This window comes from Hylaeus volcanicus, chromosome 8, assembly GCF_026283585.1.
Source record: "Hylaeus volcanicus isolate JK05 chromosome 8, UHH_iyHylVolc1.0_haploid, whole genome shotgun sequence".
Taxonomy (NCBI): domain Eukaryota; kingdom Metazoa; phylum Arthropoda; class Insecta; order Hymenoptera; family Colletidae; genus Hylaeus; species Hylaeus volcanicus.
This window is the reverse complement of record NC_071983.1, coordinates 11,363,457-11,377,228: the sequence shown is the minus strand read 5'-3', so window position 1 is coordinate 11,377,228 and position 13,772 is coordinate 11,363,457. Positions and strand designations below refer to the sequence as shown.

Below are 13,772 nucleotides of genomic sequence, written 5' to 3'. Positions count from 1 at the left end.
ATACCTGAATCGTCAGATCTATTGATTCGTCTAACAAGGCTAGTTGTGCTTTTAGGTAGGAAAAGGAAAAAAACAAAACAAAATGAAAGTTGCATGAATCAGGCCAATTAGTAAACTTGGTATGTGATAATAGAATGTGCTTGAACGTATTCATTTAAAATTAGATTTGATTAACCCTCTGTCATATTCATTTCTTTTTTTTAAGGTTTTACGTCGTATCGACGTCGAGGTCATTACCGACGAATTCTGGAATAACTTATATTTTGTGGAAGAGTTTGGTTTCGTTAAGGACTTGAATGATATCTTTAGTATGTTTTTCGGAGGTGATGGTGGTATTCGGATTTATCTCGAATTTGTGGCAATTCTATCGGCAAATAAATTATTTCTTGATTATGTATGTAAGTATTTATAACTTAAGTGTTTATACCGTATAAATAAAACAGCTGGATTCTGTTTAGTCGCCTAATTTCTACTGCGTTATCGATTCGAATAATTCTTTTGTCTGCTCGAAGACGACTTTGAAACGAGGAAGGAAGAACGTGATGGATTCCTCTGATTTCGCACACCCCGGAACTCTTTTCCTCGTTCGCTGCTCGAATCGTTTTGGTGGAAAGTAATTTATCGGAACGGGAAAAAGAGCCGCTCGGATGAATTAAAGTAATGCGATTCGAGTTTGGAAACGTTTGCCTCCTTGAGACGCTCGCAGTGCGGGAGGTAGGCGTGATTAATTCGATAAACGTAAATTCAATTACGGTTGCCGTTAGAAATGAAGATTGCACCAGCGACTCGGTCGGGATTAGGCCACCCTTGCTTGAAACGATAGCGAAAGAATTCGAGGAATGTGGATCCTCTACAAGATACTCAAAGTTTTTCAATAACTGATACTTCATAACGTAGAGACCAAATAGAGGGGCCAAATTTCATCTTTTAATAGTGGTACCTAATATACAGGATGTCCCGTATAAAATGTTACAATCTAGTTTTTGTAATAACGATATTGATTTCATTTTTCAAAACAAACGAAAGTCCTCACTTTTTCCCTCTAACAATCAATCCAATAAATTTCGATGCGCAAAGATTAGTTCTTCACATTTGACATATTTAACTGTGGAAAAGATGAAGTCAATACTCCCAACGCTTACAAATTAATTTACTTTACAACTTTTTCATTAAATTTGATAAAGCCTTCGGCTCGATTTTCAAGCATATTAAAGTCTCGAACGAAGAATCTCCTGTAACAGGTTTTTTCTTAAATCAAAAACGAAGACTATGAAACGTATGTATTATAAATTTTTGCCGATGTCATGCTCCATTAACGGAATCTAGTCTTACGAGCGTAAGCACGTTATCACACCCTCCGCTACACGTGGGTGGTCTGAATCACCTGACGAAACTGTTGTTGCTACGATCGTTCGTCCTGTTATCAAGATCAATCGCGTTATTCCCTTAATACCCGATTAGTATCTCGCGTTACCCAACGCTCATATTGTGTTTGCGGGAAAAGCAAGCTTTATAACGGGAGTGATCATTTTTACCGTCACACAGAACAACTACGCCAAAGTGATTCCTTAGTCGCCAGCCTGTTTTCACACGATGCGATCCTAATCGCGCTACTTTTAAAATAAATTTCGACGTTAGCCTTCGTTCGCTTGTCACTGTAATAAAAATTGCGCATTGAGAGATGCTATAGTAGGAGAAAATTGATTTCTCGTTTTGATTTTGACAACACTATTATAGAAACTTTGTTCGTTGAATATTAATTATAAATTCTAGGACACAGCACTGATTTTTATAAAATCTTAATTAGTTCGAGTTAGGAAATCAAACATTTCGAGTATGGTTTAGATAGCTATTAACTTGGTTTATTAATGTTTGCCATATTTCTCTTCGTTAGTACTTTAGTAAAATATGATTAACTAAATTAATCAAACAATATTATGATCATACTTTAAGCATTTAACAGAAATTCAAATAAGATTATATTTAAATTAAGGTAGTTGTTTCTTTTTTTTACTGTAACATCAATTCATATACTTTTTATTCTTTATTTACACGAATAAATAATACATCATTCTTTTTACTGCTAACAAAGCTACTAATTAAGTTTGAATTGTACATAACTTCGACTTAAATATCATTTGAATCTTGTTAAATTGTATGTAACTTTCAACTCAAACGTACCATTTTCCACATTTTTTACATTATTTAGCGATGCAGTTCGAGTTGGTTAAGAGGTTTTTAGTGTATTTATTTATGACCTCTACTGCAATTGCTATGCAGTGCAATTACGTAACGCGAAACGAGCAAACACTTTGACATTTTACTTTCGACCAGTCTGGCTGACGCTCTGCGGTTGCTATTATTTAATACACGAATGGTTTCCAGTCCGCTGGCAACAGTGGTTCCCACTGTACGAAGTGATAATATATAATGGAATAGAATTTAATTAAAGCCGTAATTACCATTCGTACGATATTGCCATTTAACAGAAAATAGGTGTTAAATATTCTGTAGACAATTGCCTGTGTTTCACAGACTTGAAATGCTATTTACTATACGTATTATATTGTTAAATACTTGATAACAAACAAAAATTCAGTTTATAAAACTATTTAGTACTTTTGAAATTATTCACTTATTATTTTTAAAATACTTTTTGTTTTTATAATACTCCAACTGTTAAGTAAAAGAGTTTCGAGTACTAATACGAATATTAATTTTACATCTCACGTTTAAATATTCGGATATTCATTTCAAATACCAGGATTGTCACTTCAATGATTTTTTCACTCTGGAAAATGAACTCTATTGGTTTTCAAATAACACGTGGAATAAAACGTTCAAAAAATATTCCTCTAAATATGATCCCACGCTTCGCCAATCCTTTCCCAGCTTAAACCGATGGATTATTTTATAAATGAAATCTAGAAATGTCATAGTATATTTAAATCCTGCTCGTACTTTTAATCTTCTAATCGATAATTATATTTCAATTATTTTAGGAATACTTTCGATACTAAATTTAGGCAATAGGATACAAATTTTAAAGCTTTTAAATACATTTCACAAACAGAGTAGATACTTTTTTAGAAACTTTTTTATTAATTCGAACGGGAGTTATCAACTAGGACTGTCTATCAGGAAAAAGTTTCACGTATTCTATCTTTCCATACGTTCATTTATCGTTCAGGTGATGTGCTGCGGTAATTTACCTTTCGCGATTCGTTCTTCCTCTGAATCTTAAAACACCTGGCCAGGAAAACCGAATTGCTTCTAAGCGATGTTTCTTATAGGCTGTGCGTGCAATGCTTCCACTCATCTTTCTTATTCTCTCGCTGCATCTTTCGTGGAACCTCCAGTCGTTTCCTACGGGATCTCCTTTGTTCCATTGTTATTTTTCTCGCATATATCAGCGAACCTCGATAACCGAGATCGACGATATAAATTTTGGTAGTCTCGATGGAATCTTGCTGAATTATATTCGACTGGAAACCTCGAACATACGCTTATGACCTCGATGAACTTTGAGAACTGTGTTCTAAATTGTCCGATTTCTATCAACAAACGATTTGAACATTTCATTAAGACAATTAGACAACTTAATCGAACACATTTACAACGTTTCGTGTCATCGACGAGATGCCCTATAAATATAAAAATTTAAAATCACAAAATTGGTTGTATAGACGTGTATAACAATTATTAATTAAACGAAATTTCTCTTATTTTCTAATTTAAAGAAAATTCTATTCTCGTTTCTTGTATTAAAATGATTACACACCTTTACGTAATAATTATTCTGTAATTTTATTTCTTACATTTATTGATTATTTTGTGGAGGATCCAAAACAGATGAGTCTTGTTTAAGATTTGTTAATTCTCTACCTTATATGTAGGTATACAACAAGTCTCTTTGTTAATGGTATCGGAAATGTAATGTCTATAGAAATTGTTATCTCTGAACTTGCCTTTCTTTAGTCACGTTAAAATAAGTGCAAATAATATTCCTTTAAAGACAGTGTTTGTTTTATGATTTAAAAAAGATCAAACACTGCCATGGTTATACCTCGAAATACATTCCAGACGTATCGTTTCCGATTTTATTTGCCCTTAAAGTCAAGAAGCGTCAATGTTGATTCTCAAAATTTCGTATTGTACACCCAAGCCACCAAGATAATACGTTTTTAGCAAGGTCGGGAACATTTGTCGACCACGATCTCAAAATATCGATGAAAGAAAGTTCTCGTGAAACGTAAAAAAAAATCTAACTTTGACACTGTAGGAAAATAATCATGTATTATGTCCGTACCTCTACATGGATAAATAAAAAATCTGGCGTTTACAGTTTATTAACATAATGCTTTAATTCAGACCCTCTTCAATATAATTGGTAGTATAAGGCTTTTTTTATTTGAACCTGAAATTAATTTGTTGTAATTTGTCATAGTAATTAAATTCATTAGTAATTCCAGGCTAAATATTTTTCTATTATAACATCCACATGTACTTTCTAATTTGTCCAGTTAAATATTTAGTAAATTGTTTTATGGTTTGTAGAATAAATAGACACTTGCTTCTGGATATATTAAATGTTTCTAGTAAGAAAAAGTTAAAATACTGTCTGGGAATGTGAGTCAAGACTACAGGGATAAATGATAATACCTAGAAGTGGGCCACCATACTGAGAAACTCTGGCTTAAACGATGGTTTTTGCCTAGGAAGAACATCACCGGATGTTTAATGTTGACCAGGTGTATTCTAGGTGTAACACATGGATATATGAATCTGAAAACGGTACATGTAACTGTAGAAACAGAAGTGTTGCCTCTGCAAGAAATCCTCCATCAATAATAATTCTTATCGAGAGATAAAAATAGTGGGTCTAGGATATCAAAACGCCTGCACGAAGCCAATAAAGAATACCCAAATCAGGTAGATACTTGAAAACTTGTGTTTATTAACTTGGTTTGTAGGGGTATTAATACGAAAATGCTTGAATAATTAGAAAGATTAATCTTTGTGTAATTCATCCGTCGAGCAACTTTTATATTTTATGTAAATTCTGTCGAACAAAGCATACGTGAAAATAAAAGCAATAGGATCTATAACTTATAGACTATAAGTACCTAGAGTAGAAGCTATAAATCACCTCTGTTTTTAGACATTAAACAAGATTATAGTGGGATAATTCTTCGGTTAGAATACGTATATCACAAGTAGAAGCAAGCTACTCCAGTTACCAAACCTGAAGAACACTTTCAGTTTTCACAGCGATTAAGTTCTACTTACATCGATCGAGCATTTTTTACTCACAATCAGTTTAATGAATAATTGGTCGGGTTCTAAAATGGCGCAGTTGTGCTTGCGAATGATACCATCAGGGCAAATAGAAAATCGATTCGATGGACGCTTTCATTCTACGGCTGAATGAGCTTATTTTCCTCTTGCGCGCTTGTAATTCGTCGCGAGAGACACGGAACAAATTACAGTAAACGAGACACTTGAAATCGAGTCGATTTTCCACGACCGTCTGGGCGATTTCCTGTCCGGTTATGTGACTTCGGCGTCGACTGGGAACAATTTTGGTGCTCGATACCAGAGCCCTTCGACAGCCACGGAAATCGCTAGTCTCCCAGGAAGGAAAGTAAAAAATGCAATCAACGCCAAGTCTGACGATGTTTCGTTTTAGGGTGTGTAAACAAACGATGTATGAACATATAAATTGTGTACATATCCACTAAAATTACGTGCTACTAGTCGAAAGTTATGAACCAAACCTTATAGGAAAAATACTATAGTAAAAATGCAATCAATTCCAAGTATGATGATGTTTTATTTATGTTTACACGTTATGTTTATATTTCAATTTGTAAACAAATGATATAAATATGGATCAGTATTACGTACTACTAGCTTAATGAACCATGGTCAATAACCATTTAAGTGCAATTGATGTGACGTCAAATTTTACGCAATAAAAGGATGAAAAAATTGGAAAAATAATTGGCTTTCATGTGTTAAACTTATCGATTAACACATAAGCAATAACTAGCGACAATTACGAATAATAATATATATTGAAAAGTATTATTCTCAGTTCGCTCGAAAAAACTGGAAGCTTTTCTTCCTATTCAAGCAATATTTCGCCTCGTTTCAGTTTCATTTCGCCCACGCAAATCTCCCAACGGTAAAATAAAATCCCTCTCTGTTACTCTTCCTCTATTTTCGTCGCTTTTCTTAACGGAAACGTGACACAATTCTTGCAATTTTCTCGCGCATGGAGCGCAACCCCGATACGCGTATTTTCAGAACTTTCGAATTAATACTTCCTGCGGCGCTTTATCGCGACGGCGAAACGTGTCAGTAGAAGAGATATTTTAAGCAGCGACTAGAAGTTTTTGGGTAAATCGATTCGGGAACTGGGGCGAGTTGAATTTTTCAAGCAGCACCGACGGTCGTCGCGACGCCGACGCTGGATTCGCGCACGAGCCACGAGTGCTCCGATTAATTGATCAGGGTTGTTACCCGCGATGGCGCCTGTTGCAACGTAAATTAGACAAGCTGGGATCACGAAGACACTCCGCCAAATACTCCTCTTCGTTTCTGAGTCCATAAACTGGAATTGTTGGCAGAGATGAATTGGATTCTTATCTGAATACAAATTTCGGTTAACTAGTGAAAGGTGAATAACTGTTTGTCTATTGTTCTTTGAATTGTGTTTTGGATTTCAATTATGGAATGAAATCCAATATTTTTTAACGAACTAACCAGAATTTATAGAATTTGTACACATACGTACACAGTGTGAGTAGAATTTATAACATTTTCAGAACATTTTGCAAATATTTATAATTTTTTAGTTCTCTTCCAGATAATTAATTTCTGGAGCGTTTATAAACTGAATAAAATCAGGAGTTCATTTAATTTCGTCATATGAAAAGTTGAGGAACCACTGCTTCGAAAGCCTGTTTTGGAAAATCTCTACTTTATGGATGTACCCTGCTGCTCATAAATCTATGGACAGTTTCTCAATTATGATAACAATCTGAACAAATTATGAAATTATTCATGAACTTCACTGAATCTTATGTATTCTATTTTATACCTATAATCAAAATATATTCTTCAAATTAGTCATTAAATGTCTCATCAATAATAATGGAAACTAATTATATATATTTTTCATCTACAGATCTATCGCGTGCTCTTATAACTACGTTTACGAATCTTGGCATCTCGACTATAAATTTTTGTATCGTTCATGGGTTATCTTAATGGTGTTCATTATTTAACGAACATTGAAATAATTAAATTATTCAATAAAACACTGCTATTCTATATTAAATATATACTCGTCCTAGGATTTTGCATAACGATAATAATTTACATTGCATACCACGAATTTGCCAAAAGTGACCACATACATAGTTTTGAATAGCAGTGTATCTCTCATACAAACCAATTTCAATTCACCTAACCCGTGACATTAATTTGGCATAAATGCAACCGTACGTAAACCGCGAGTAAACTAATCGTTGGGGATTTTCGCCGCAACAGCGTCGATTAATTACGATGCATCCGACGCACAGGCCACCTAATTGGTCTTTTGCTGGTTAAACATTCGTCGGATCGAATGGCGGTGATGGCATTATGTCGCGTTCTTTCTGGAATTCGGCGAACAAACGACGCCGAAGGAAACGCTCGTTGGTGACAGGCCTAGCAGTCGGTCGACTCTAATTAATCCAATTAATCCGCAGCGATATTTGCCGATGGTAATTACCGACTAATTACCATTCCCCATACGGTTTTTGTCGTCGAACGGTTGGGGTTCTCCACCCACTGGCGTACGAGCGGACCGTCTCGATGTCATGAAAGCAATATTGTCGTCATTACACTAATGGACCGCGTTGGCCAGTTAGAGTCGTCTAACAAGAATCATTTTCAGCCAGCCCGCTGTATGAACATTGGGGAAGAAACAGGAAAGGAACAGACTCGTTGGTTGACGATTCTCTAATCAAAAGTCATTGAAAAGTGATGTCAACGAGCAAACGATTGTATCGTCTAATGATTGTGTGAAATTGACACATGGGGAATTACAACTAAATTTGTTTCGTTATCGATCATTATTTTTATGAAGTTGCACTCTAGAGTACTAATTATATCTTTGGAAATGTAATATTTGATTAGCAGAATTGTATTCTACTGATGTATAACATAGTCGTGTAATATAACAAGATAATTTAGTTTGTTAATCAATTAAATTCATTTATACCAACGCGCAACAAAAATAAAGTACGAATGAAAAACGAAAGATATTATTCAATTCGTGAAATGACAAATATATATATTTGTGTATTTTATCATTTATACACGTGTATTTTATCATTTTAATAATTTTGATTTTATTTTATTCACTTCTTTTTGAATAAAAATGCCATGAAAACTGTGACTATTTGCCACTAACCATCGAATGTGGAGTTCAAAATGTTTCCTATTAAACAAAGTACAACGATTCGCATTTGTCTGCTGCCTTCATTAATATGAATGCTTGTTGTGTACAAAAAAAATCTGAGGAAATTTTCAGGAAACCTTTTTCAGGTTTCATGCTAGCATGAACGATTGAACGGTACTAAAAGATGACTGTACAAATGCGTTCGCATCATAAATATTTATTTATATTCATTCGTATATTATTTTTAACAGTTCTCATTTCTGAACATTCATTATTTTAATAACTGTAAAAACGAAATCGTTAAAAACTAGTATCGTATAAATCGAGGAGCAGATGTTCTACATACGTTAAATTAATTTCAATGAACCGCGACACTCACCTAGAATGCACGGTAACACGAATTTAACGACGATCGGTGAGCTAACACAACCCTTACTAATCACTTAATATCTTCTCTTGTTGCAGGTAAGTCCATTGTGGTTCATCCGAGTATCAATTCCAATTATCATCGATCTTGCTAACGACCGATTGTCGCGATAATTAATTATCCAACACGTCGATGTGTTTTGGGACACAGGTTCCCAGTAGATCGGTGCATATTAGCGCACATGGGCACGCATCGACATATCCGTTCTCAGGTATGTAATGAGACGCACCGCAAGTATTCGAATTGCAGACACAGCCAACGCCCCTCCCCCGTCTCGTGGAACTGCGTTTCGTCGTTCGTTATCCATGGTCACACTTAACATTTAATTTACTAATGAACGTTGGCGAACGATTCACGACACACAACCTACTGGTAATCCTACTTGTGGGACTTGGGACTAGTCGACTAATTGTAAGTACTGGATCGCGCCGTTCGACGAATTAAAATTGAAAGCGAATTAATTAATGTTAGTCACAATGCCGAGAGCATACTCAGGGGTGATTTTAAAATTGCAATTTTTTCATAAACGGAGTAACTTCGATTAGCTTTCGGCGATGAGTTTCGCATCGTTCGTATATTTTTTTATAGGACTGAACAATAAAAATATATATTAGGGGAACTCGTAAGTAACGGCGTCTTTTTATATTTCTCAAAATTCGGTTTTATTTAAGAATTAATACTGTTTCAATTTAGAGTATAACGTTCTCAATAGGTTTTACCTACAAGTAACCCTAATATAATTTGGTAATGTATATACAAAATTTTATTTTATTTAAAATTTAATGCCGTTTTAATTTGCAATATAATCTCCATCGTTGAGCTTGTTTAAAGCCTCTTCTGGAAAATCCTCGTTTATAAAAATCCTATTCGTTTATACCAATGTTGATTCCTGTGTGTTAGATTTAATCTATCCTGGTTGGGTTCGAAATTAATCTTTTTTAAATTGACCACATGGATAGATCTCGATCAACACAAAACTGTTATAATGTTATATGTAGACTACGGATGTTTATGCAAATTCATATTTTTACAGATACTATTCCAATTTACACCTCGTGTATACACTTTCCAAACCAACTATAATTTCCCACAGTGATACATTTAAACAAACCTTCCACGTAACGTAATTCCACTCAACCAGCTCTATTTCTAAAAAAAACTGACGTCAGATGTTTTTCAAACAATCAACTGAGATACACTTATGAATGGGGTATCAAATATAAATAATTTGAGTGTCTTGCTCGACCAGGAAAATTTCAACACGCCGTCCTTTTTACAATAAACTTTCTCACGATTGTTCGTGTCCGTGGATACACTGGCCGTTTCTGAACGCGTTTCGAACAACACGTGGGTGCTACGGGTATTATGCACGCGCACCTACGCACCCACACTCGTTCAAAGGTCGATCGGCACTTCCACCTACGTCTCCGAGTAGATCTCGTTTCGTACAATCCGATATCCCATGGGAATCTGTTTGAAATTTATCCGTGGACGTTCCGATGGCGAATTCGCACACGAGTCGACCGCAAAGTCGGCCACGTTCGTCAGCCAACGGTGCGCGAAAATCTGTATCGTTTTCTCGTGTGAATTATACCTGGATTCACGCCATTATCTCGCGAAAACACAGTCGAAAACAAGATAAAGCGGTTTTGTGTGCAAATGGGGGCTCGCGTGTAGTTACCACTGGATCGAGGACATTACCGTACTCGTATCGATTTCATCAGAAATCGGAAATGCACTTTGAAAGCGTATACAGTACTGTACAAAAGTCTTGAGCCACTTACGGTAGTTTATATCTTTTCAATTTTTATCGTAAGAGAAAAAATACACATTTTGATTTAGTTTTTTTATTTAAGAATTAATACTGTTTCAATTTAGAGTTTAACGTTCTCAATAGGTTTTACCTATAAGTAACCGTAATATAATTTGGTATTGTATGTACAGAATTTTATTTTATTTTATATATATTTTATTCATGAACCTAGAATGCACGGTAACACGAATTTAACGACGATCCACGAATCGTGTGAACTAACAAAACCCTCACTAATCACTTTATATATATATATATTATATTAAAAATATAATAGTATGAACTCAAAGGGAGATTTAATACTTAGTACTCTTTTTACCTTCGTGACAGTGTCGACTTTTCTTGAACAACTTTGATATATTTCTTTTGTTATTTCACTCAGATTGTTTTGTCATTTGTTTCGTTATACCTCAAACAGTTCATCTGCATTTTTTGGTTCTCTTTCTTTGAACTCTCCAGATAATCCCAGACATGTTCAATAACATTTGAATCTGTGTTTTTTTTCTATTCAGCTTGTTTTAGGACTTTTTTCTTCTGAATGAATACTTTCCTTGCTTTATTAGTATGTTTAGAAACTAATTTTGGAATATGTAAAAGACTCTCTAACTTTTTAACAAAGAGGATAAGTCAAAAGGCGGGTCGGACGAGTGCACTCAGGTAGTAAAGGTAGCAATGTAAAGATCATAGAATAACACAGTTAGACTGCTCTGATCGTTCTAAAATTTTCCGTACTGCTTTTAAATACGTATTCTTTCGAAAAATGTAAAAAAAAAAATCGATTTTTATATAGTCATAAACCAGAATGATCCCTGAATAGAAAGGGGACTTAATCAAGCCTTAGGTGCGCATAAAGCACCTGTAAACTATCCTATAAATTCTGTCTACAGAAGGTTATAAATTCAAAATTAATAGACTACCACATGGTCGTTCGATTTAAGTAAGTGAACAACGAGAGTGGACGGCGTGAGCCATTTGAATCACATTTGCATAAAATGTAAATTGGTGATTCATGTGCTATAAATTTGCGTTCTGCTGGCTTCAAGAAGTCATTTCACTTTCTTTTCTGCCTCTACTTCACTTTTTAGCGTAAAATACGGAATTTATGGTAATTAATTCTAAACAACATAAATACTAAAACTTCTAATTCTGATAAAATTCTTTTCTTCAATGTTTAATCATACTAATATATTTTACTATATCTTGTTAGTATCATAGAAATCTATTTAGTTTTTAAATAATGGAGAGGTTTGTTAGTGCGAACGAAACATTGCAGTCTCAAAACAAGCATTACTTACTACGTTTTGCACATTATTTATGACGACTAAATTTAAATTTACAAAGTTGGTTGTATAAAACAGCATGATAATTTATTTCTCTTCAGTGAAGATCTTAATACAAAAGTAAAATAAAATGTAAAATTTGTTTACTCGAAGATATTCAAAAAAATTGACGTGTAAAATCAAATAATATTTAATTATCAACATATAAATAGCAAAACATATTTTTACAAATATCCTACTTCGTTCACCATTACCAAATTTACTATACAATGACGTTCCTCTTCTTTACGCAGCATAGTGCGTACGTTTCCACTACTATTATAAATTACATCTTCCAAATACAAGTTCAGATTAGCACACAAAGGCGTGTACACACGCAAACATCATCGATCAAATCAGGATAAGACCCATGGATACTGCACGACCAGATTTCTCATAGTATATCCCACGAAATTACGAGACAGAATAATAATAGCTCTCACTCGGTTCCCACGAAAATATTAATGATGATCTCGTCCGACGTTTGCCATTTAATTTTGCAATAAATTCGTTCTCCAGCACACGAAACGAGAAGCATTAAACTAGTGAACGGATCGTAAAATTTTAAAAATCGGTTTATCGTCGAGTTACGTTTTAATGAGCGAGCAATTAAATCGATAACCCCTTCGAATAGACTCTCGGGCCGTTTGCGTATACAGCCTTGGCGATTTATTCGGGGAAATGTATATCGGGACACGGGAACAGTTTCATTAAAGGTCTTGCTCGTTTTTTCTCGTTAATGAGTCGTTTAAGTACATGCACGTTCTTAAGGTAACGCTTCTGGTTTGTTCGGTGATAAAACGAGTTATTTTCTGGCACGGGCAGTTTGGAGACAAATTATCTCACTGTTTATTAAGAATAGATGTTAATCTAGTACATATTTTAAATTAATATAGGTTAAATTCATATATATTTTCAAGTAATACATATCAAACCATAAATATACCCAATTATGATTAAATAGAAGTAAGCGTTATTATGAAAATTATGTTAACATAACTAGTAATACGGCTGGTATTACAATCACTTGAAAAATAAAAATGTAAGGGAATGGACTTCGAACGAAAAAAGTTTGAATTTTCATTTGAAGTTGAAGTAATGCTACTTAATAAAATATAAAGGAGTTGATATTGCATCATTCTTTTGATCGATTTCTTATAAGCGCTACTGTTCCATTGATGTTTTAATTTGAATACATCAAAGAGTATCACGAATATTTTTGTTTAATTTAAATTTAAATCGTGGAATGTAATAATTGGAGATCGAAAGTACTTCGCTTAAAAACAGCAAACGTTAGTCTAGTTATTTTATTCCTGAAAGACTCTCTGTTCTAAAGACAGTCGAGTTTCTATTTAATAATACTAGGATACTGCCTTAATGATCCGCGAAACGTCGCTATCCGAACTCCTCTAAACTTTCTCGTTCCGTTTCCTCGAGAATGCTCGCATCCGCGTGTACGCGCTTGGAAGCCGATGCGTTCTCATTGTCTTCGCTCTTTGGCGCCTACGGACGTGTTCCCTCTGTTTTGTAATAAAGGAAAGAGAGGCGAAGGTGCGAGCACGGTGCACCGTCACCTTTTCAAATTCGAAGAGGTGTAACAATGATTCTCATTCTCGCTGTTGGCTCGTTACCTACTTCCTAGTTTGCGTCTTTTACCATTGGATCGAAGACATCGCAGTGTCTGGATTTAAAGTGTCCTTTTCTTTTTTTATCATCAATGTTTGGAAATGTATTTCAATACCGCATAATTTTACTTAACAA

At 34.6% G+C, this 13,772-nt stretch overlaps 1 long non-coding RNA gene across 1 annotated transcript in view; it reads left to right on the top strand.

The window, feature by feature from the left end:
• Positions 1 to 10,670, top strand: part of LOC128881109 (uncharacterized) — a 95,908-nt gene extending 85,238 nt beyond the window's left edge. The window contains exon 3 of the long non-coding RNA XR_008457997.1: positions 8,918 to 10,670. This is a non-coding gene — a long non-coding RNA (uncharacterized LOC128881109). The remainder of the gene's footprint in view (positions 1 to 8,917) is intronic.
• Positions 10,671 to 13,772: the final 3,102 nt, after the last annotated feature.